The sequence below is a fragment of the Mandrillus leucophaeus genome, unplaced genomic scaffold, assembly GCF_000951045.1.
Source record: "Mandrillus leucophaeus isolate KB7577 unplaced genomic scaffold, Mleu.le_1.0 Scaffold179, whole genome shotgun sequence".
Taxonomy (NCBI): Eukaryota; Metazoa; Chordata; class Mammalia; order Primates; family Cercopithecidae; genus Mandrillus; species Mandrillus leucophaeus.
The window spans coordinates 1,217,474-1,239,220 of NW_012101798.1; the positions used below are offsets into that span (position 1 = coordinate 1,217,474).

General features: G+C 33.8%; 1 long non-coding RNA gene across 1 annotated transcript in view; it reads left to right on the forward strand.

Moving 5' to 3' along the window:
• Window positions 1-21,747, forward strand: part of LOC105537689 — a 76,166-nt gene that overhangs the window by 9,218 nt on the left and 45,201 nt on the right. The window contains exon 2 of the long non-coding RNA XR_001005760.1: window positions 5,357-5,407. This is a non-coding gene — a long non-coding RNA (uncharacterized LOC105537689). The remainder of the gene's footprint in view (window positions 1-5,356; window positions 5,408-21,747) is intronic.

Here is a 21,747-nt window from a genome sequence, read left to right on the forward strand (position 1 = left end):
TACAATAGATCTCTTGAACTTATTCCTCTTAAAAGAAACAATAGGCTTCACAGGATCAAGAGAAGAAGGCTTTCAAATTCCCAGTCTGGGTTTTGTCACCAGGTAGAGGCAGGCTGGAGCTCAGACCCCCTAATTGATATGTGGTGTCTTTATTCATTCCCTAGAGGTATGCTGTCTCTCCCTATTGTTCCATCTTCCTGTAGGATAAGCATGATAAAGCATACTACCTGAGAGGGGATAAGTAGGCTTCTGGGATCCAGATAATCTGGATTCAGTGCTGTAGGCTTAGAGGAGTTGTGTGAGAAAATCAACTGCCTAGTACTAGTGGATCAAGGTCACTGTATTATTATATTTAAAACCTTGCATTATACTTGAGGAATCTGAGTTCAGAGATGTTAACATGTCCGAGGTCACACATGTAGCACAGTCACAGTCATACTTAAGATTCCAAAGCCCATAGTGTTATACCAGGCTATACTATTTTTCAATCTGAATATGATTGAGGCAACTACAGTGCTCCATCAAATTCTGTTTACTCTAAATTGTTTTCATTTTTTTCCAGAATTCGAGTATTTTTTAACAGTGCTTTATTCACACATACACATGCCCACATCTCTCTCTCTATAGATGTATGACTCTAATACATATTTTAAATATTATCTATAACCTGTTGTGATAGATAATATTGTGTTATAATATCTGTTTTAACACTCATTATTACTTAGGCAAAGTTTTTTCTAATGACAGTTATACTATAAAGTATATAAAATGAATGAATAAAACAAGTAATTTCAAACAAGCCAGAAATAATGCAGAAAGTTAGCATTATATCATTTTTACAATCTGAATATTATAGATAAGTTAAATAAAACTATATTATATTGCTTCCATTTCTGTATTTCAATTTGTTGTCCTACATAATAAAATGATAATATGAATAAAAAACTCCAAAGATTAGCTATTCCACAATCAAGAGGAGAAAATTCAGGAAATTACAATCGAGAGTTTATTGTTGAAAGAAACATCAGTAAACTTGATTCTGAAGTATGCTGATTTGATACATTAAGCGATACTTAGAGAATGAGCTACTCTGAAACTATCTGACCAAGTTGGGTAATAATCTGTTAACAGGTCAACATAAAAGATGAAAGTACCTTTCAAAACAGTTAGCTTTTCTTTATCTTATCATAATATATTTAACTGGTAAACTTCATCAGTCACCTTGCAAATACATGACTTTCAATGGAAAGAAACTTTAATGATATAATGCATATAAAGCATAACAAAATTTTTGAAACTAATTAATACAAATTTCAATAATCTGTCCTACATATTATTGTAGTTATGTTCATTAGTCCAAAGAGTATGTTTAAGCACAGAAATGAATTTAAATAAGAAAAAATATATTTATCTTACTACCAGGCAATATCACAGAAATGTAAAATTAAATATTAGGTTGAGACCACCTGATTATTGTTACATATACTTAGGAAAAATTTAGATTCCAGACAAAAGAAATTATTTATCATCTCATCTCACCTATTAAAATATCTTGATATTCAATGATGGATGACAGAGAAAATTAAAATCTGATAGCCTTAAAACATCATACGATTACTAATTTTGCATTCCTTACTAAGATTTCTGTTGCAATATTTTAATACATAAACACTGATTTATCAGTATTTCACTGCAAGTTTGCACTTCAGTGGAACTGCTCACCCAGTGTAAATCTATTTCACTTTATACAGTAGATATGTAAAGTTGAAACAAAATCATATATTTGCAATAATGATTTTGTGTATCATTGTGTTAACTACCAAGGGACTTTCATTCCTTTAAAGGATGTGAGGCTTCAGGAAGTCAATGAAAGATGGTCTTTAGAAGGGCCAAATTTAAGCAAGAAAATATTGTCTTCTGTCTTTTGGCCATATGACAAAATTTCCTATGAAATAGATTAAATTATAGTTAAAAGAACTGTAGCCTAATTCTTCTCATAAAAATTGTTGACTTACAAAAGATATAACATACATTATACTACCAAAAGGTTCTGTAGGCTACCGGAAAATTTTGAACAACACCGTTATTTATCCTTATTTCCAAAGATAATATACATTTAGTTCTTTGAGTTTCAAAACTGTCCTTTTCTCTTAGAAGAGGCCTTTTGTTTCTATGTCCTAGATTTTATCTATCAAGGTCCCAAAACTTACAAGGGTCCTAGTGATCCTTTGGGAGAAGACATTTATTTATCATAGTCTGTGTGGAATATGTATACACACACACACACAGACACACAAACACACACACATATATTACATATTACATATATGTGTGTATACATATATATGCATATATGATATATGTCATATTATATGACATATATATATCATATATGTCATATTATATGAAATATATATGACATAATATATGACAATTATCCTTGAAACTACTCAATGTATTAACTCATCAAAAGTTGCACTGGGATACTTCACCTGATATGTTGTATGTTTTTACTCTACCAGGAGAGTAAAAATAGAGAGGCATTTTTTTCCTCTCTTAATTTAAGAATTCTGTACCATTAACTTCAAGTTACCTCTAAGTGCTTCTTTAAAAGCCAAATATATTTCTCATTTTTTTTCTCTTGAATTCATCAACTCTTTTTCTCTATCTTCAAACCTGGAATAATCATTTCCCCATCATTAACCATGAATGAAGACCTTGCTTCTTGTACCACTGCAAACATTAGATGCAATCAAAGGGAACCTGCATAAATCCCACCCACCCCCCACCATATATATCCTGTCACTTGCTTCTGGCTTTTGTTCCCATATATTCTGCTTTTATTTGTCCTGTTATTAAGGATCTAACATCTGTTTAGATCTTAAGCAAACTTTTTCTCTCACTCACTAGATTCCATCTCTTCTTTCCCACTCAAAGGTTTAGCCTTAGTAATTTTTTTCCATCTACATTATGAATTATTACATCTTTATCGGATAGTACCCTCAAGCTTACTAACATATTATAGTTTTTTATCATCTTAACAATTTATATCTCTTCCTAGAACCTCTCTCCAAAGTTCAAAATGCATGTATTTAATTGCTTACTCTTCTACATGAGTGTGCATTTTAAACTTGACATGTTCAAAACCTAAATCCTCTTGCCTTTTTTTTTTTTTTTTTTTTGAGACGGAGTCTCGCTCTGTCACCCAGGCTGGAGTGCAGTGGCAGGATCTCGGCTCACTGCAAGCTCCGCTTCCCGGGTTCACGCCATTCTCCTGCCTCAGCCTCCCGAGTAGCTGGGACTACAGGCGCCCGCCACCACGCCCTGCTAATTTTTTGTATCTTTAGTAGAGACGGGATTTCACCGTGTTAGCCAGGATGGTCTTGATCTCCTGACCTTGTGATCTGCTCTCCTCGGCCTCCCAAAGTGCTGGGATTAGAGGCGTGAGCCACCGCGCCTAGCCCCTATTGCCTTTTTAGAAAAGTAAATTCTTGCAGCCTTCTCCATCTTTTTCCTTCTAGATGTTCAGAAAATGTAATTGGGCATTTTAAAATGTTCATAATGTAATCATTTTTACTACTTTCTCTGATAACATGTACAGTGGCACCACCATCTTTTCTTAGCTGATTTATTGTATTTGACTTCTAACAGGTTTCTCTGCTTCTAGTTTTGTTCCCTAAAATCTATTATCAAAGAAATAGTCAGAGGAATCATTTACTACAATGTCAAGGATGCCATTCCTCTTCTCTCAAAGCCTCCCCATTGCTTTCTCTCCAGCTTATAATACAAGACTAAGGTTTGTTGTGACTTAGTCTGGCTCCTCCATTCCTCCCTGACTGTGTCTGCCACCCTACTCTTTTTGCTCATTCTGCTCCAGATGCTCTGACAGTCTTACAGTTTCTAGAAAAACCAAGCGTGCTCCCGTTTTATGACTTTTACAGTTATTATTCTCTCTACTTCAACCATTTTCCCTCATGTAATATACATTCCGCTCTATTATTTCTTTCAAGTCTCTATTCAAATGTCACTTTATTTGGGTCTCCCCTGACCACCATACAGAACATGTACTCTTTCCGAACTGTTCATCCTGTTTATATTATCCATATTTATCCAAACAATTTGTTCATTTCCTATTGTCCCTTACAATATGTAGCTCCATTAATGCAGGTGGTTTCCCTATGTTGGCTCCTGATGTTTTTCAAGGGGCTAGACCGGTGCTTGGCATGTAATAAGATTCTCATGCATTGCTGAATGGATTGATAAAATACTGTTGGGCTATTTCAAATTTTCTGTTTCTTACTTACATAATTCCAAGGATTTAAATAGTCATAACTTTCTGGGCTTATAGACTTATTTCTAGGTTGAATCAAGAAAACCATTAAGCCCAGTGAAACTAGCGAATGTGCTTATGAGCTCTTTCAGACACAAAGTATACTTTGCTTTTAGTACTCATCTTGTTCTAATCGGTGACATTTATAGACTGTAGGAACTAACAGCAGAAATTTTATACTACATTAAGAAAGAAGAAAAATGAGAGCAGTGAAAGTAGGCTCATTACAGGATAAATGGTGATGGAGAAGAGAGGTAACCTCCCAGTAATGGAAAAAGCAAATAAATTCCCATCAGTCTGAGTTTCACAGGATAGAGAATGGAAAACTTGATAGTTATTAAGCCTCAACATCAAACAAGATGACTATATAACTAATGAATATATGACTATATATTCATTAAAATATGTATTTTATATATTTACATTTTAATGAGATATATAGTCATTAAATGAATAAATGAATTCACTAAATAAATGATATATAATATGATATATATATGTATGTAAAACTTGAGAAACAAGTATGCTCTTGTTTCTCAAGTTACAATCAACCAGAGAGAATATGTTTCATCTCCCACAGAGATTAAATTCTGGTGAGGAATTGCATTAGTCGAAGTATTAAGGTTAAGATAGTGACATTGTTTATTACTATCAGGTAGAATTTATAGAAAATAGAGTAATTATTCAATTGTTGGTGGGGAGTGTGAAATGTGTGAAAATTTGAAATAAAATGATAAATTTTTATGTCCAAAAAATTTATTATGAAAAAATCAAATAATTCAAAGTTACATTACCCTGACAATTGTCTCAGTTTTTTCACCCTGCAGATATAATCAAGGAAGCAACAGTAATTGCATTTTTTACTAGAGTCTTCTCATGCTTTTTAAGTTCTGTGAAGAAATGCAATCTCAGTAACGCCTATAATCAAAGCGTGGACCATTTATTGTTGCATTATTGGTCTGTTCAAGTGCTATAACAAAATATAAACCAGGTGACTTAAAAACAATGCAGGTTTATTTCTCACAGTCCTGGAGACTAGAAAGTCCAAGATCATGATGCCTGAAGATTCAGTGTCTGGTGAGGGCTCATTTCCTGGTATGTAGTAGGTTGTCTTTTTGAATGTGTCTTCACATGGTGAAAAGGAAAAACTCTGGTCTCCTCAGTCCCTTATTAGGGCACTAATCCCATTCACAAGTGCTCCATTCTTATGACCTAATAAACTCTCAAAAGCCCTACCTCACCGTACCATCGCACTGGGGATAAGGGTTCAATGTATGAATTTTTGTGGGACATAAATGTTCAGATCATAGCAGCTGTGAAACAAATTAATCACAAACTTAATACCATAAAGCAACAATAGGCTTTCATTATTTTACAGTTTCTTTTTATTTTTCTTTTTTTTTTTTGAAACAGAGTCTCACCCTGTTGCCCAGGTTGATGTGCAGTGGCACAATCTTGGCTCACTGCAAGCTCTGCCTCCAGGGTTCACGCCATTCTCCTGCCTCAGCCTCCTGAGTAGCTGGGACTACAGGCACCTGCCACCATGCCCAGCTAATTTTTTTGTATTTGTAGTACAGAGGGGCTTTCACCGTGTTACCCAAGATCATCTCAATCTCCCGACCTCGTGATCCACCTGTCTTAGCCTCCCAAAGTGCTGGGATTACAGGCATCAGCCACCACGCCTGGCCTATTTTACAGTTTCTATAGGTATAAATTCAGAAACAGTTTGACTGGGCAGTTCTGTCCCAAGATCTCTCATGAAATTAAAGTGGAGATGGTTACTAAGGTTTCAGTCATCTGAAGGCTTGACTGGGGCTGGAAGATCTGCTTCCCAGGAGTTCTTACTGAAAGGGCAGAGTTCCTTTCCTCATAGACTTCTCCAGAGGGCTGCCTGACTGTCCTCATGATTTGGCTACTGTCTTCCTTCAGGATGAATGATTCAGGGGAGAGCAAGGAAGGACTGCCAAGTCTTTTATAACCAAGCCTCAAAGTCACACATCATTACTTCTGCAATATATTATTGACTACACAGGTGGACCCTATTTAATGTGGGAGAGGAATACATAAAGGGTGAATATCATGAGGTGAAAATCATTGGAGACCACCTTGGAAGCTGTCTAACGCATCAAGAATTATTTTATTTATGATTTATTTGAAGTCTTTTTTTATTTATAATCTGTTTTACTTGGAATGATTGGTTATCAGACTCAGCATGTTTCAAATCTGTGTAACAGTTGCTATCTTGTTTGTCATTAGGTAAGTTCACATGAAACCCTCAGGCAAGGCCTTCAGAACTAACACCTGTTGTAATTCCCTTATTTCTTACGTGATTTAAATTGTGAAAAGCCCATATTTCTTTTGAAAAATCATTGCTTGTCATTTGTCTCTGATGTTAGCATGTTTTCAGGCAATGTTTTTGAATTTAAATATATTTGTTGTTTAGAGATGACTTTTCTTTGCCCTTTTCTTTTACATACAAAGGTACTAGTATCCAGAGAGGTCAAGTGGCTAAGGATGCAAAATTTGAAATAAAATTTAGGTTTTCTGACTGTTAATCTTTAGTATTTCCTCTACAACTTGCTGGTAGGTGGACAGTTTTTAATAATTGCATGGCTCTATAAGAACACATTCATAAATTTAGGGAAAGATTTGTAGGCTTCTTATAATGGAACACTTCACAATGCCAGCGGCTATAAACTTTTCCCTGTATGATTTCCTTCTTTTCATTATGCTGAAGTTTCAGCTCAGCATTTCGAACACCTAAGGCAATGAAATGGAACTTACCCCAAAGAAAAAACAAAAACAGTGAAAATGTCTGGGAAAATAGCAATCTTACAAATGTGTTGATATCAAAGTCCTGAAAACAAAATAAAATTTTAGAAAAATTCAACGGTATAATTCCTGTGTCATTTGATATTCTTTACTGAATAAATAACAAGTAAAGACTACAGAATCATTCAACTTAAAAATATACACATATAGGTTTCCTTCAACCTTTAATGTCAACTTCACACATATAGGTTTAGAAATATATTTCATTCCCTTTCAAATAAAGAATGGTTTTTCTCTTCTCCAACCAGATTATTTGTATTATTAATACAAGCAGAATGCCTAAGGGTTGAATCACTTCAGGAGTTGTGAATCAAGTGTAAAATGAATGTTCATTTATGGATGGAAGAAATAATGCCAAGAGAATAGCAGATCACCAACTACTGAACTTAGTGTATTGACATATGACACAACATTTTGTGATTCTTTAGCAGTTCATCTGTTCTTGACTTTTTGTCCTTTATAATAATATTACAAAACAAGAAAATACCAAAAGCTAAAACAAAATAAAATTGTGTAATAGGATGTCTTAAGCTTTGTTTTTTAATTTATCGCTTCATCAGAATAGCTAATATGTGGTAGCATATCTGTAAAATGACCATGATGGATGCAAGAAGAACTACTTCATACTGATTCATATTTCAAAAGCAAGTGCTTTGTAAAAACAAAGAGCAATTGTATTTATAGTCAGAATTTAGCTTTTTTTATTGCTTTTTTGAGACAGTATGTCTTGCTGTGTTATCTAGGCTGGAGTGCAATGCCACGATCACGGCTCAATGCAGTCTCTACCTTTTGGGCTCAAGCCATCTTTCAGCCTCAGCCTCCCACGTAGCTGGGACCTTAGGTGCACACCAACACACTTGGTTATTTTATTTTTATATTTTGTAGAGAAGAGGTCTCCCTACGTTGCCTAAGCTGGTCTTGAACTTCTAAGTTCAAGTAATCCTCTGGTCTCAGCCTCCCAATATGCTGGGATTATATATGTAAGCCAACATGCCCAGTCAGAATTTAGCCTGTAACATTTAGTATTTCACACCAAATATAACATCTCATAACGCAGCACCATTTAAAAATGAACTTTCATTTTAGAACACTTTTATGCTTACAAGAAAATGGAACAAATGGCCTAAAGAGTTTCCATACACTTCACACTATATTTTCACTCTTATTAACATCTTGCACAAATATGTTACAATTCATAAACCAGTGCAAATATATTATTATTAACAAAAGTACATACATTTTTTTTCAAAAATTTGTACTTTAATAACTTCTTCCAGTTCCAGGATTCCATGTTACATTTAATAAGGCATTCAAATAGGAAAATAAGTCAAACTATCTCTCTTCACTGATGATAAGATTCTATAACTTGATTTCCTAAAGTCTCTACCAGAAGGCTTCTAGAACTGATAAATTTATTTAGTAAAGTTTCAGGATATAGAATCAGTGTACAAAAATCAGTAGCATTTCTATATGCCAACATCCAGGCTGAGAGCAAAATTAAGAACACAATCCCAGTTATAATAGCCACACACGAAATGAAATATTTAGAACATTTAGGCACATAGCTAACCAAAGACATGAAAGATCTCTACAAGAAAAACTAGAAACAAAATCAGAGATATTGCAAATAAATGGAAAAACATTTCATGCTCATGGATTGGAAGAATCAATATTGTAAAAATGGCCAAACTGCCCAAAACAATTCACAAATTTGACATTATTCCTATCAAATTACTGACGCCCTTTTTCACAGAATCATGTCTTCATGTGCTACTTTTAGCTTTGACAGTTACTTTGATTTTTCTTGTTTATGATGACCTTGGGAGTTTTGATAAATACAGGTTAGGTATTTTGTAGAGGGTATTTCTCTTAAAATTTGTTTGGTGTTTTTCTTATAGTTAGTCTTGTTTGTGTTCTTGAAAGGAAGACCAAAGATGTAAAGAATAACGTGTTTTTTTTTTTTTTTGTAAGTCACCCGTATAATTGGCTAATTAATGTTATTATAATTCTCTAGTCTATCTATTATGTGTTCAACTCCATAATGTTTCTATGCACCTTTGGATTTAAATTCAGGTAGTATTATTGCTCAAGTGTGTGAGATTCGCTTGATCTTCTTGAAGTATAGATAAATGCCTGCAGACTAGTTTGATACAATCTTTAGGCTTTTGTGATATATTTATCAAACTATGTGATTTAACTATCCAAGTTCCTTTATAAATTTTAGGACCTGAAAATTATATTCAACTTGATGACTGTAATATAAACATTATCATCTCCATCAGTACTGTACATGTATAAAGACTTCATGTTATATTTTAATCAGAATAAATTTCCTAAGCTAGATTCTCATTGAATTAGTTTAACAAATGCTTATTAACACTATTCATTTGAATTTTATAATTCTATCTATATTTTTCTCTCATAACTAGTAAAATTCAATTTTGATTCAGTAAGTTCTGAATATATTGTCTATATTGTCTGTACTGTAAAACTATTTCCTGAGAGTGGAATTTCATAGGGCTTTTCTATCAAATATATTATGTGCATATAAGCCAGCTCCTCTGCATATGTTAACTAGATATGTGAAACATAAGAGCCTTTTCAATATGTAATAAAATTTAGTTGAAATATACTTAGCATCATATTCCATTTGCCACAAGAATTAGTAATATGTAAGGTAGGAAATCAAGTTTAAAAAATTCAGTTGAAGTTGTTATTTTTAAAGTTTTTTTGTGTGTTTGTTTTTGTTTTTTTGCTTTGTTTTGTGGTTTTTCTTTTTTTCCTTTTTTTTTTTTTTTTTTTTTTTTTTGAGACAGAGTCTTGCTCTGTCGCCCAGGCTGGAGTGCAGTGGCGTGATCTCGGCTCACTGCAACCTCCAACTCCCGAGTTCAAACGTTTTTCCTGCCTCAGCCTCCTGCGTAGTTGGGGCTACAGGCGCAAATAAACTGTAACACACTCTATCAAGGCCCTGTATATATATTTTATGTGACAGTGATCACAATAGCTGGATTATCACTTTTGAGACATCCAAAGCATATAGTCTTTCTATGAGAAATAGAGGTTTTAAGAGTGAGTGCATAAACTGCCTACTGTACACATTAATGCTACACTGAAACACTTGACCATGGTTCAAATGTAGCTAAGAACAGTACTTCTCAAAGTCACCTGAAAATGTTGCTAAAACTCAGATTTCTTAATTTTCTAGGGCCCACACCTGGAAATTCCGATTCAGTTGTTTGGCAGGGGCCTGAAAATTTGCATTTCTATCAAGGCCCAAATAATATTGATGCTTCTGTTCTCCCCTTCATGCTTTAAAAAGCAAACAGATAGTAATAAACTCTTACAAGAGTAGATCTCTTCTTTTAGGGATAATATTCTGGGAATGAAGTTAGATAAGTAAATTAAAGGACAAATTCCAAGAGAAAAAATGGAGAGAGCTCCAGTGAAATTTAACTAATCTGTCATATAAAAATTATTTGTATTTTCTCATATATCATGTATTCTAAAGCAATATGTCCCAAAAGGCATAATAGTTTTGTATCATGGTGTTTCTATAAGGATTTTGCAAACAGTTTTCAAGAATAATTCACTTTATCAAGCTCAATCTATGTTATTTATATTTTATTTCCTGATAATAATAAAGAATTTTTTAAGTAGATAAAAATTTAAATACAAATAATATAGAAAATAACACTACTAATTTAGCTTTTTTGAAGTTCCATTTTCCCACTTTTTTGTTGTTGAAGTAGTATAAATTCATTTTTTAACCTTTGTTTAAAGGAAGATTTTAATTTTTTTTGAGTGAGTTTGATGACTTCTTTTCATATTGTGATATCTAAATTTGTTTTTACATAATTTATACAATCAAAATATATTATTCCTAGAGAATTAAATAACAGACAGGTGTTTATATGGCATTTCAAAAGTAAAACATTGTAAGCAATTATTAAGCTATTGTTTTGGTTTAAGATGTTATATAGAATAATAGAAAAATAAATATTATTCAGCAATACATGCATATCATGTTTATATTTTATGCTTTATGAAACTAACTTCTGAATATTTAAATCACAATAATCAAATAACGCTCACTGTTTGAGATAATACTACCATTATTATTCTAACCTACATTTCCAGTAATAGATATCCAATTTAAAATAATCACTAGTTCAGAAATAATCTAATTAATTCTAAACCTATATACCTATAAGAAGTCCTAGTTATCTCTACAATAAATTCATAGCTTCTTACACTAAATACATATGGCTTTCACAAAGATAAATATATTTGTAAACCTATTCACTGTAAATTTTTCTTTATATCTTCTTTATAATTTTGCCTCAAAGTATCTTTCATCAAAAAAGAGAGAGTTCACTGGAAAAAATTGAATTGCTTTGAAATGTGGTTCCGATGCTTTCACACTATAATATATTTTTAAAGCATGTCTTTGAGAATTTAGTAATTTTCAGATAGTTTCATCACATATTCATTTCAACTAAGGCATAATTACAAGGAGAATCAGGCTATAGTGGGACAATAAACAAGATGAATGTCAAAATGCAATTTCCTGAGTTTATGTCAATTCTCACTAGAGCTATACAACACTTTGGATATAAAATTCTATGCAAAAAAATTTAATGTTTCCAATAAAATCTGTATTCTAGAATAAATAATATTTTATGTTGATATTACTATAAATCAGCCTTAGCATGAGATATGAACAATGTTTTTATGAGTTATATGTATTTGAAAAGGTTGACCTTTATCCAAACCATTTTTCTTCAACACCAATGAATATTTATTAAAACATAATTATACTTTTTTTAAATTAAGTCCAATTAATTTAGAATAATAGGTGATAAAATGACCAATATTTACAAGAAGTTCGAACCCAATATATATTGTATTTTTAACACTATTCTAAAATAGAATTAAACGTTTTGATACTCTTTACACCCTGACCATTCTGAGGAAATATAAAACCTTTGATTCCATTTTCACAATTTAAGTAATTTCCTGCACCCTTTTAAAATCTCATTTTGCCTGAATATCAAATGAAACTAAAAATTATGAAAAAAGGACACAATGATTCTTTCATAATATAGAAGAAATAAAAAACAGACTTGAAAATGGCATAGTTCCAAATATATGCATCAAAACCTGAACATTTACAGACCTCTTTCTTCTTGTTATTTTATTCTATTGCAGAGGAATGAGGGGGGAAATATGGAAGAAGTAGAGAGTGTGAGAACAAGGGATTTCTTCTCGTGATGCGAGAACAGGGATTTAGGGAGCCAGCTGGCAGTGGAGAAAGAGGTAGCATTACCAGTTTTGCTGAAACTGTACTGCAGTGATTATGCACCATACATCCCATGAATTCCACTTCTATAGCAACAGGGATGATGGGTCCTCTGAGTCATGTTATGGTTTGCTACCTTTGCAATTCTGATGAACTTCAGGCTCTTCTGAATCTGTCCTTCAGGGGTTGTTTGAACTGATTTATTCTGCATAACGATGTTGAAAGATTGGGGTCCAAAGAGAGAAATTCCATTTTTCTTATCATTGGATTTAGGCTTTTCCCACTGGAGCTAATCCTGCCTGCATGTGGAATTTGAATAAGTTAATAAAAATTACGTCTGTCATTTTAAAATAAAATTTCTTCCTAGCTTCTAATTTCTCAATACATAGTCTCAGTTACTGAGATCTTGTTGCATTTGCATCTTCTGACTTTAGAACACCAGAAAAAACTACTGTATATTTTATTTTAGTAAAGGTAAAATAGTAGGACTATTTGAGCTTGAGTAGCAGTTAGCTAATTTTTTCATGGATTTTTGGGTTGAAGGGTTTACATTTTATATCAGTGATAGTAGCCACTCTGAAATAATGTGCACAACCTGAAATCACTACAAATTCAGGAATTACAACCAACTAGGGCTTCAATCTGATCGCTTAATATTCAAGTTTATTAATATTAGTAATAAATTTTACTAGTTATTCAAAATAACGCATGAATCCAGGTCCTAGCAAGAACCATAATTGAACACCGTTATTTCAAGTGAGGAGACTCTAATACAGATACTACTCAGGTGCAAGGTCAACATTAAATAAAAACAAGAGACGGTAATGCACCCAGACACCAGCAACAGCAGGATGCAATTACTCCTATGGTAGAGGGTCAAGGGAAGAAAGTGTGTTACCAATACCAAGTGTCAGCTATAATCAGTGGTAGGGTCTGTCTGAAGCTGAGGTCCTGAGAGAATCAACTAGGATATGAGGCACCAACACAATGACTAGGAAAGAAATAATCCTTTTGGTCTTTCCCAAAAAGACTCTGGTCTCTTTTCGGATCAGATTAAAAATGATGCCTCATCCAAACAAAGGTCAATAAAAAAGAGAGTTGAGAAGATATCTCAGTAAGGCTCAGAATTGGAGAAACACAGCAGAAAAGAGGAAAACAGGTATGAGAAGAACTAACAAAAGAAATTTAAAAGTGCATAGATAAGGTTAGGGAAATACACACTGAACTTCCATGGTACAGTTTCATCAAATGTTGACTTTTTTCCCCCTATTTCTTTCTGACTACCATGAGCATTTCTGTGTTTCTAAGGAACTTATGCTCCATCAGTGTCCTTCCTTTTACTGCTTAGCCCAAGTGCCCTATTTTAGAAGTCCACCCCAATCACTCTCAACAAGGAAATTTTGCAACCTAAGGACAAAAGGAAGAGGAGGAGGAAGAGAAGGCTAGGAAAAAGAGAAGAGGAAGGAAAGCAGAAAGAACACTTTTTCGGCATATTACATATAAAGCTTTTCTTAATATGGTTCATGCTTACCTGAACTCTCATTTGTAACACTCCATTGAATACTCCAATGTTTCTCCATTTCTGAGTGTGGTGAGACTAATTATACAAATAGATTTTTGTCTTTTTCTTATTTTTGAAGTTTACCTTCACTGCTGAACACCATCTTGACTTGGCGAAGATTAAAACTCTCATAAGTGTTTTTTGTTTGTTTGCTTGTTTTTTAAAATTTATTTTTATTTTTTGTGGGTACTTAGTAGGTGTATATGTTTATGAACTCCATAAGATGTTTTTATATAGGTATGCAATGTGTAATAATCACATCATAGAGAATAAGGTATCCATCCCCTAAAGCATTTATCCATTGTGTTACAAACAATCCAGTAATCCTCTTTTAGTTACTTTGAAATTTACAGTTACATAATTATTGACTATAGCCCCTCTGTTGTGCTAGCAAATACTAGGTCTTATTCATTCTTTCTAGCTATTTTTTATACCCATTAACCATTCCCACCTCCCTCCCACCCTCAACTCCCCACTATCCTTCCAGGCCTCTGGTAACCATCTGTCTAATCTCCATCTCCATGACTTCAACTGTTTTGATGTTTAGACTCCACAAATAAGTGAGAATATACAATGCTTGCCTTTCTAGGCCTGGCTTATTTCACTTAAATATGATTAACACCAGTTTCATCCTTGTTTTTGAAAATGACAGGCTCTCATGCTTTTTATGGTTGAATATTCTCCACCGTGTATAAATACCACATTTTCTTTATCCATTTATCTATTGATGGACACTTAGGTTGCTTCCTAATCTTGGCTACTGTGAACTGTGCTGCTACAAACATGGGAGTGCAAATATCTCTTCAGTATACTTATTTCCTTTCTTTTCGGTATATGCTTAGCAGTGGAATTGCTGAATCATATGGTAGTTCTATTTTCAGTTTCCCGAGGAAACTCCAAATTGTTCTCTCTAGTGACTGTAGTAATTTACATTCCCACCAATAGTGTATGACGGTTTTCTTTTTTCCACACGCTCACAAGCATTTGTTATTGCCTGACTTTTGGATAAAAGTCATTGTAACTGGGGTGAGATAACAACTCATTGTAGTTTTGATTTGAATTTCCCTGACGTTCAATGATATTGTGCAACTTTTCACATGTCTGTTTGTCATTTGTACGTCTTCATTTGAGAAATTTCTATTTAAATCTTTTGCTCCTTTTAATCAAATTATTAGATTGTTTAATGGAGTTATTCGAGTTTCTTATATACTCTTGTTATTAATCCCTTGTCAAATGAATGTTTGCAATTATTTTCTCCCATTCTGCAGGGATGCTGTCTCTTCACTTTATTGTCTCTTTTGCTATGCAAAAGCTTTTTAACTTGCTATGATCCCATTTGTCCATTCTCCCTTTGGTTTCCTGTTCTTGTGAGGTATTATTTATAAATTTTTTGCCCAGACTAATATCCTGGAGAGTTTCCCCAATCTTTTAGTAGTTTCATAGTTTGAGGTTTTAGATTTAAGTCTTTCATATATTTTGATTTTAATTTTTGTATATGGTGAGAGATAGGGTCAAGTTTCATTTTTCTGCATGTAAATATCCAGTTTTTCCAGCACCATTTATTGAAGAGACTCTTTTCCCCCAATGTATGTCCTTGGCACCTTGGCTGAAAGTAAGTTCACTGTAGTCGTGTGGATTTGTTTCTCAGTTCTCTATTCTGTTCCATTGGTCTATGAGACTGTTTTTATGCCAGTACCATGATGTTTAGCTTACTATAACTCTGTTGTATAATTTGTAGTCATATAATGGGATTCCTCCATTTTGTTCTTTTTGCTCAGGGTGGCTTTGGCTATTCTGGATCTTTCATGACTTCATACACATTTAGGACTGTTTGTTCTCTTTCAGTGAGGAGTGTCATTGGTATTTTGATAGGGATTGAACTTAACCTGTAGATTCCATTGGGTAGTATACACATTTTAACAATATCGATTTTTCCAAACCATACACATGGAATGTCTTTGAGGTTTTTGTGTCCTCTTCAGTTTCTTTCACCAGCGTTTTATAGTTTTCATTGTAGAGATCTTTCATTCTCTGGTTAATTGTTATGTGTTTAATTTTATTTATGGCTATTTTAAATGGGATTACTTTTTAAATCTCTTTTTCAGATTATTCATCATTGGCATGTGAAAATGCAACTTATTTTTGCATGTTGATTTTGTATCCTGCAACTTCGCTGAATTTGTTTGTCATTTCTAGTAGTTTTTTGGTGGAGATTTTAGTTTTTTCCAAATATGATATCATAGTATCTGCAAACAATGATAATTGACTTCTTCATTTCTAATTTGGACTCCCTTTATTTCTTTCCCTTGTTTGATTATTCTAGTTAGGACTTCCAGCACTACGTTGAATAACAGTGGTGACAGTGGGGATCCTTGTCATGTTTCAGATCTTTGAAAAAAGGTTGTCAGTTTTTCCTCATTTGTTACGATACTAGCTGTGGGTCTGTCACGTATGGCTTATGTTGAGGTATGTTCCTTCTATACCCAGTTTCTCTAAGGTTTTTATTTTAGAAGGATGTTGAATTTCAGCAAATGATTTTTCATCATTAACTGAAATGATCATATGGTTTTAGTTCTTCATTTTGTTGATGTGATGTGTAAATTTATCACAATGATAAATTTAGATGTGTTGAAATATCCTTGCATCACAGAGATCAATCCCATTTGGTCATGATAAATGACCTTTCTAATGCAGCAGTCCCCAACTTTTTTGGCACCAGGAACCCTGATTCTGTGTGTGTGTGTGTATGTGTGTGTGTGTATGTGTGTGTGTGTGTGTGTGTGTGTTGGCAGGGAGGAGGCTAAGAATAATTCAAGCACACTACACGCACACTACTTTTATTGTCTACTTCATTTCTATTATTATTACATTCTAATATATAATGAAACAATTGTACAATACACCAAAATGTAGAATTAGTGGGGGCTCTGAGCTTGTTTTCCTGCAACAGGAGGGTCTAATCTAGGGGTGATGGGAGATAGTGACACCCGACGTGTTTGCTTATGTCCAGTGTACTCCACAATCTTGTTTTGGTTGCTGTCACTGCATAAAACTCTGCTTCACAAAAATGGGATGTTGGAAATGGAAGTGGCTTTTCAGTGCTTTTGTGAAAATCTCAGGATAATTGACCTTTACGCTAATATAGAACGAATGGAGATTTGAAGTTGTCTCATACATACTTTTAAGGTCATCATTATTTGCAATTTCGAGCAGTTGATCCTCTTCTAGCATGGATAAAGCTGATTTACCTGGCTTATTCACAAATGGGTTGTGGATCCATTGCTTCCCAGTTCTGGGGGCATTTGTGTTGGAAAGTAATGCTCAAACTCTTTTGAAAGCTGAGATAGGTGATCATGCACCAGCTACAAGAAAGAAGGCCATGTCTCAGTCTCTTTCAAAATCTCTGCTAATATTTAAACATGTCAAAAATACCAATGTTCACTAGTTGTCCCCGTAATTCCAGTCACAGTTACTCTCTCCCTCAAAGTGACAGATTGAGTTCTTTGAGCAGGTTGAATATGTCACATAAGTAAGCAAGCATTGCAACCCATTCTGTGTCACTGAAATGTACTACCAGTGGTGACTGCTTTTGTAAAATAAATCTCTAGAGTGGCTTTTACAACTCAAAAATTCTGTCCAGTGATCAACCTTTAGAAATCCATCTCACTTCTGTATATAAGAGAAGACATGTACACTCTGCATTCATCTCCTTACAGAGATGCATGAACAGATGAGTTAAGGGCATGTACCTTAATTGGTTGATAATTTTAATCACATCCTGCAAAATGTTGTTAAGTTCAGGTGACATTTTTTGGTTAGCCAGCATTTCTCTATGGATGACACAGTGTGTAAACTCACATTAAGAAGCGACCTTTTTGACCCAAGTAGAGAAACCAGAAAGCTGTCCAGTCTTGGCAGCTGCTAGGTCTGTGCATATATGGGCATAAAATGATCAATGCGGTTTTCCTGATATGTAATCATTCAAAAACTTGAATAGTTCTGCAGCTGTGGCATTGGTTGGTAACTGAAGTGTACATAACATACCTGCATGCTCATCATCCTGAAAAATGTACCTCACAAAAACAAGAATTGTTGCCTTGTTGTCAATGTCAGTAGACTTTTCAACCTGGATTGCATACCACAATGACTCATTAATCCTCTCTAACAATTGTGCTTCAATATCCTCTGCTATTTCATCAATTCATCTATTTATGGTGCCAGCCAAAAGAGAAACATTAGCCACCTTTTGAACTACAGCCTCCCTCAACAGTTCACCGCAAATGTCCTTAGGACAGGCAGGATTAACACTTCACCAATAGTAATGTGCTTCTTAGCTTTAGCAATTAGGTTAGCCACTAAGAATGATGTTCTCAGTGCAGACAAATTTGATAAAGTGATAACCTTCGATAATTCCTTCTGTTTTTTGTTCTCACGTTTTCTTTTTCTTTTGAAAAACTTCAAAGCCTTGTCTTTTAATGCAAGATGCTTTGTCTCCAGGTGATAAAGCAGTTTTGAAGGTTTCAAGCTCTCATTAGATAGCAGCTCACCACATATTAAACAAAGTGGGTTTATAGAATGTGAATCACCTGTTACAATGAACCCATAATTTAAGTAGGACTTGGTATTTTCTTTTAAACACAGCTTTCTTTTTGTTGGTGGTTTTAAAGTATTCTGCTATCTCATTGTTATGTCTTTTGCCCTGTCCAAAGAAGCTCTCCAGTGGCATTTATTTTTTACTCATTTTGACTAGGGTTACCTTGTGAACTTACCAAAACTGTGACTGAGACAAGTGCACAACGCAGGAAAGAGGCACATCTGGAAGTAGTAAATAAAATAATGGTTGCATTATAGGTAAATCAAATAAGGGTCAGATTCTGACTTAAAGTCTTTCACCAGGTGCAACTGTGTAATTGAAGTACGTCAACTCACTTGCCAATATAAAGCCTGCTACTAAATGCAGCTTAATTGTCACTTGCTACCCACTGACAGAGTTTTGATTTGAGTCTGCAAGAAATTAATTTATTATGGTCTCTGTGCAGTCAAAACTCTCTGCTAAAGTCAATTTGTATTTGCAGCTGGTCCTTAGCACTAGCATCACTGCCTCAGCTCCACCTGAGAACATCAGGCATTAGAGTCTTCTAGGGAGCTCGCAACTTAGATCCCTTGCCATTCACAATAGGGTGCATGATCCTACGAGAATCTAATGATGCCATTGATCTGACATGAGGCGGTACTCAGGTGGGAATGCAAGTGATGGGGCACAGCTGTAAATACAAACAGCTTCACTTGCTTGCCTGCTGCTCACCTCCCTCTGTACAGCCTGGTTCCTGTACAACTGCTACCAGTTCATGGCCTAAGGGTTGAGGATCTCTGCTCTAATGCTGTGTTGAATTCAGTTTGCTAATATTCTGTTGAGGATTTTTGCATCAATATTCATCAGAGATAATGAAGTGGAATTTTCTTGTGTGTGTGTGTCTTTGGTATTGGTATAAAGGTAATACTGGCATCATAGAATAAGTTTGGAAGTATTTGCTCTTCCTCCAATTTTCAGAATAGTTTGAGTAAAATTGGTATTGGTTCTTCTTTGAAAGTTTGATAGAATCCAGAGTGAAGCCATCAGCTTCTGGGTTTTATTTACTGGGAGACTATTATTATTATTATTATGGCTTGATCTCACTACTTGTTATTGGTCTGTTTAGGTTTTGGATTTCTTTATGGTTCAATTTTGTTAGGTTTTATGTGCCTAGTAATTTATTCACTTCTTATAGATTTTCGAATTTATTGGCATATAGTTGATTATAGTAGCCTCTAATGATACTTTGAGTTTCTGCAGTGTCAAATGTAATGTCTCCTTTTTCATCTCTGATTATTTTTATATGGGTCTGCTCTCATTTTTTTCTTAGTCTGTCAAAAGATTGGTCAATTCTGCTTATCTTTCCAAAACTTCAGCTTTCCATTTCATTGATCTTTTCTACTGTTCTCTTCATTTCAAATTCATTTATTTCTGTGATGATCTTTATTATTTCTTTTCTTCTACTAAATTCATGTTTAATTTGCTCTTGCTTTTTCAATCATTTAATATGCATAATTAGATTATTTATTGGAAGTTCTTTTCTTGATGTAGGCACTTATGACTGTAAGTTTTCCTCTTATTTCTTCTTTTGTTGTATACCATAGATTTTGGTAAGTTATGTTTTCATTACCATTTATTTTAATAAATTTTTCAATTTCCTCTTTATTTTCTTCATTAACTAATTGGTTGCTCAGAAGCATACCATTTAATTTTCATGCATTTGTATAGTTTCCAATATTCCTCTTGCTGTTGATTTGTAATTTTACTTTATTTCGGTCAAAGAAGATGTTTTATATTATTTTAAGACTTGTTTTGTGACCAAATATATAGCCTATTCTTGAGAATGATCCATGTGCTGAGGAGAAAAATGTGTATTCTGCAGCCATTGGCTAAAATATTCTGTAAATGTGTATTAGATCCATTTGGTCTACAGTGCAGATTAAGTGTGAGGTTTCTTTGTTGGCTCTCTCTCTGGAAGATCTGTCCAGTGCTGAAAGTGGGGTATTGAAGCCTCCAGATATTATTGTCTTGGAGTCTATCTCTCTCTTTAGCTCTAATATTTGCTTTGTATATCTGAGTGCTCTAGTGATGTGTGCGTATGTAATTGTAATTGTTATATTCTACTGCTGAATTGATTCTTTTATCATTATATAATAGGTGTCTTTGTTTCTTCTTACTTTTCTTAAAATATATTTTATCTGATATAAATATAGTCATTCCTTCTCTTTTTTTGGTTTCCACTGGCAGAAAATATCTTTGTCTCTCCCTTTATTTGCAGTCTATGTGTATCTTTATAGGTCAACTGTCTTTCTTGTAGGCAACAGATTATTAAGTCTTGTTTTTTTCATTCATTCAGCTACTCTGTGTGTTTTGATTAGAGAGTTTAGTCGCTTTATATTCACTGTTATTATTTATAAGTAGGGATTTGCTTCTCTCTTTTTGTTATTTGTTTTCTAGTTCTTTTGCCAACTTCTCCTTCTTCCCTTCTTTCCTGTCTTCCCTTTAGTGAAGGAGATTTTATATGCTGATATGCTTTAATTTTACAGCATTTCTGTATATTCATTGTATGTTTTTTTATTTGAGGTTACTATGAAGTTTATAAATACTATCTTATAACCCATTATTTTAAAGTGATGAAAACAATACTGATATCATAAATAACCAGGAAAATAAAAACCCAATAAAATCGCTAGAATTAAACTTTATTCCGCCTCTTTAAATTTTGTTATTTCTCCTTATGTCTTATTGTATTGTCCATGTCTTGAAAAATTGTTAAAGTTAGTATTTGGATTGATTTATCATTTAGTCTTTCTACTTAAGCCAAGACAAGTTTACACATCACAAATACAGTGTTACATAAATATGTTTGCTATGTGCTTACTATTATATTACCAGTGAGTTTTGTGTCTTCAGGTGATTTCTACTTGCTCATTAATATCCTACTCTTTCTGATTGAAAAGCTCACTTTAGCATTTCTTGCATGAAGGGCCTGGAGTTGATTAAATCCCTCAGCTTTTGTATTTCTGAGAAGGTTTTTATTTCTCTTCCAAGCTTAAAGGATATTTTCACTGAATATATTAGTCTATAGTAAAAGTTTTTCTCTCCTGGCCTATAAGGTTTTCACTGAAAAGTCTACTCTGAGTATTGGAGTT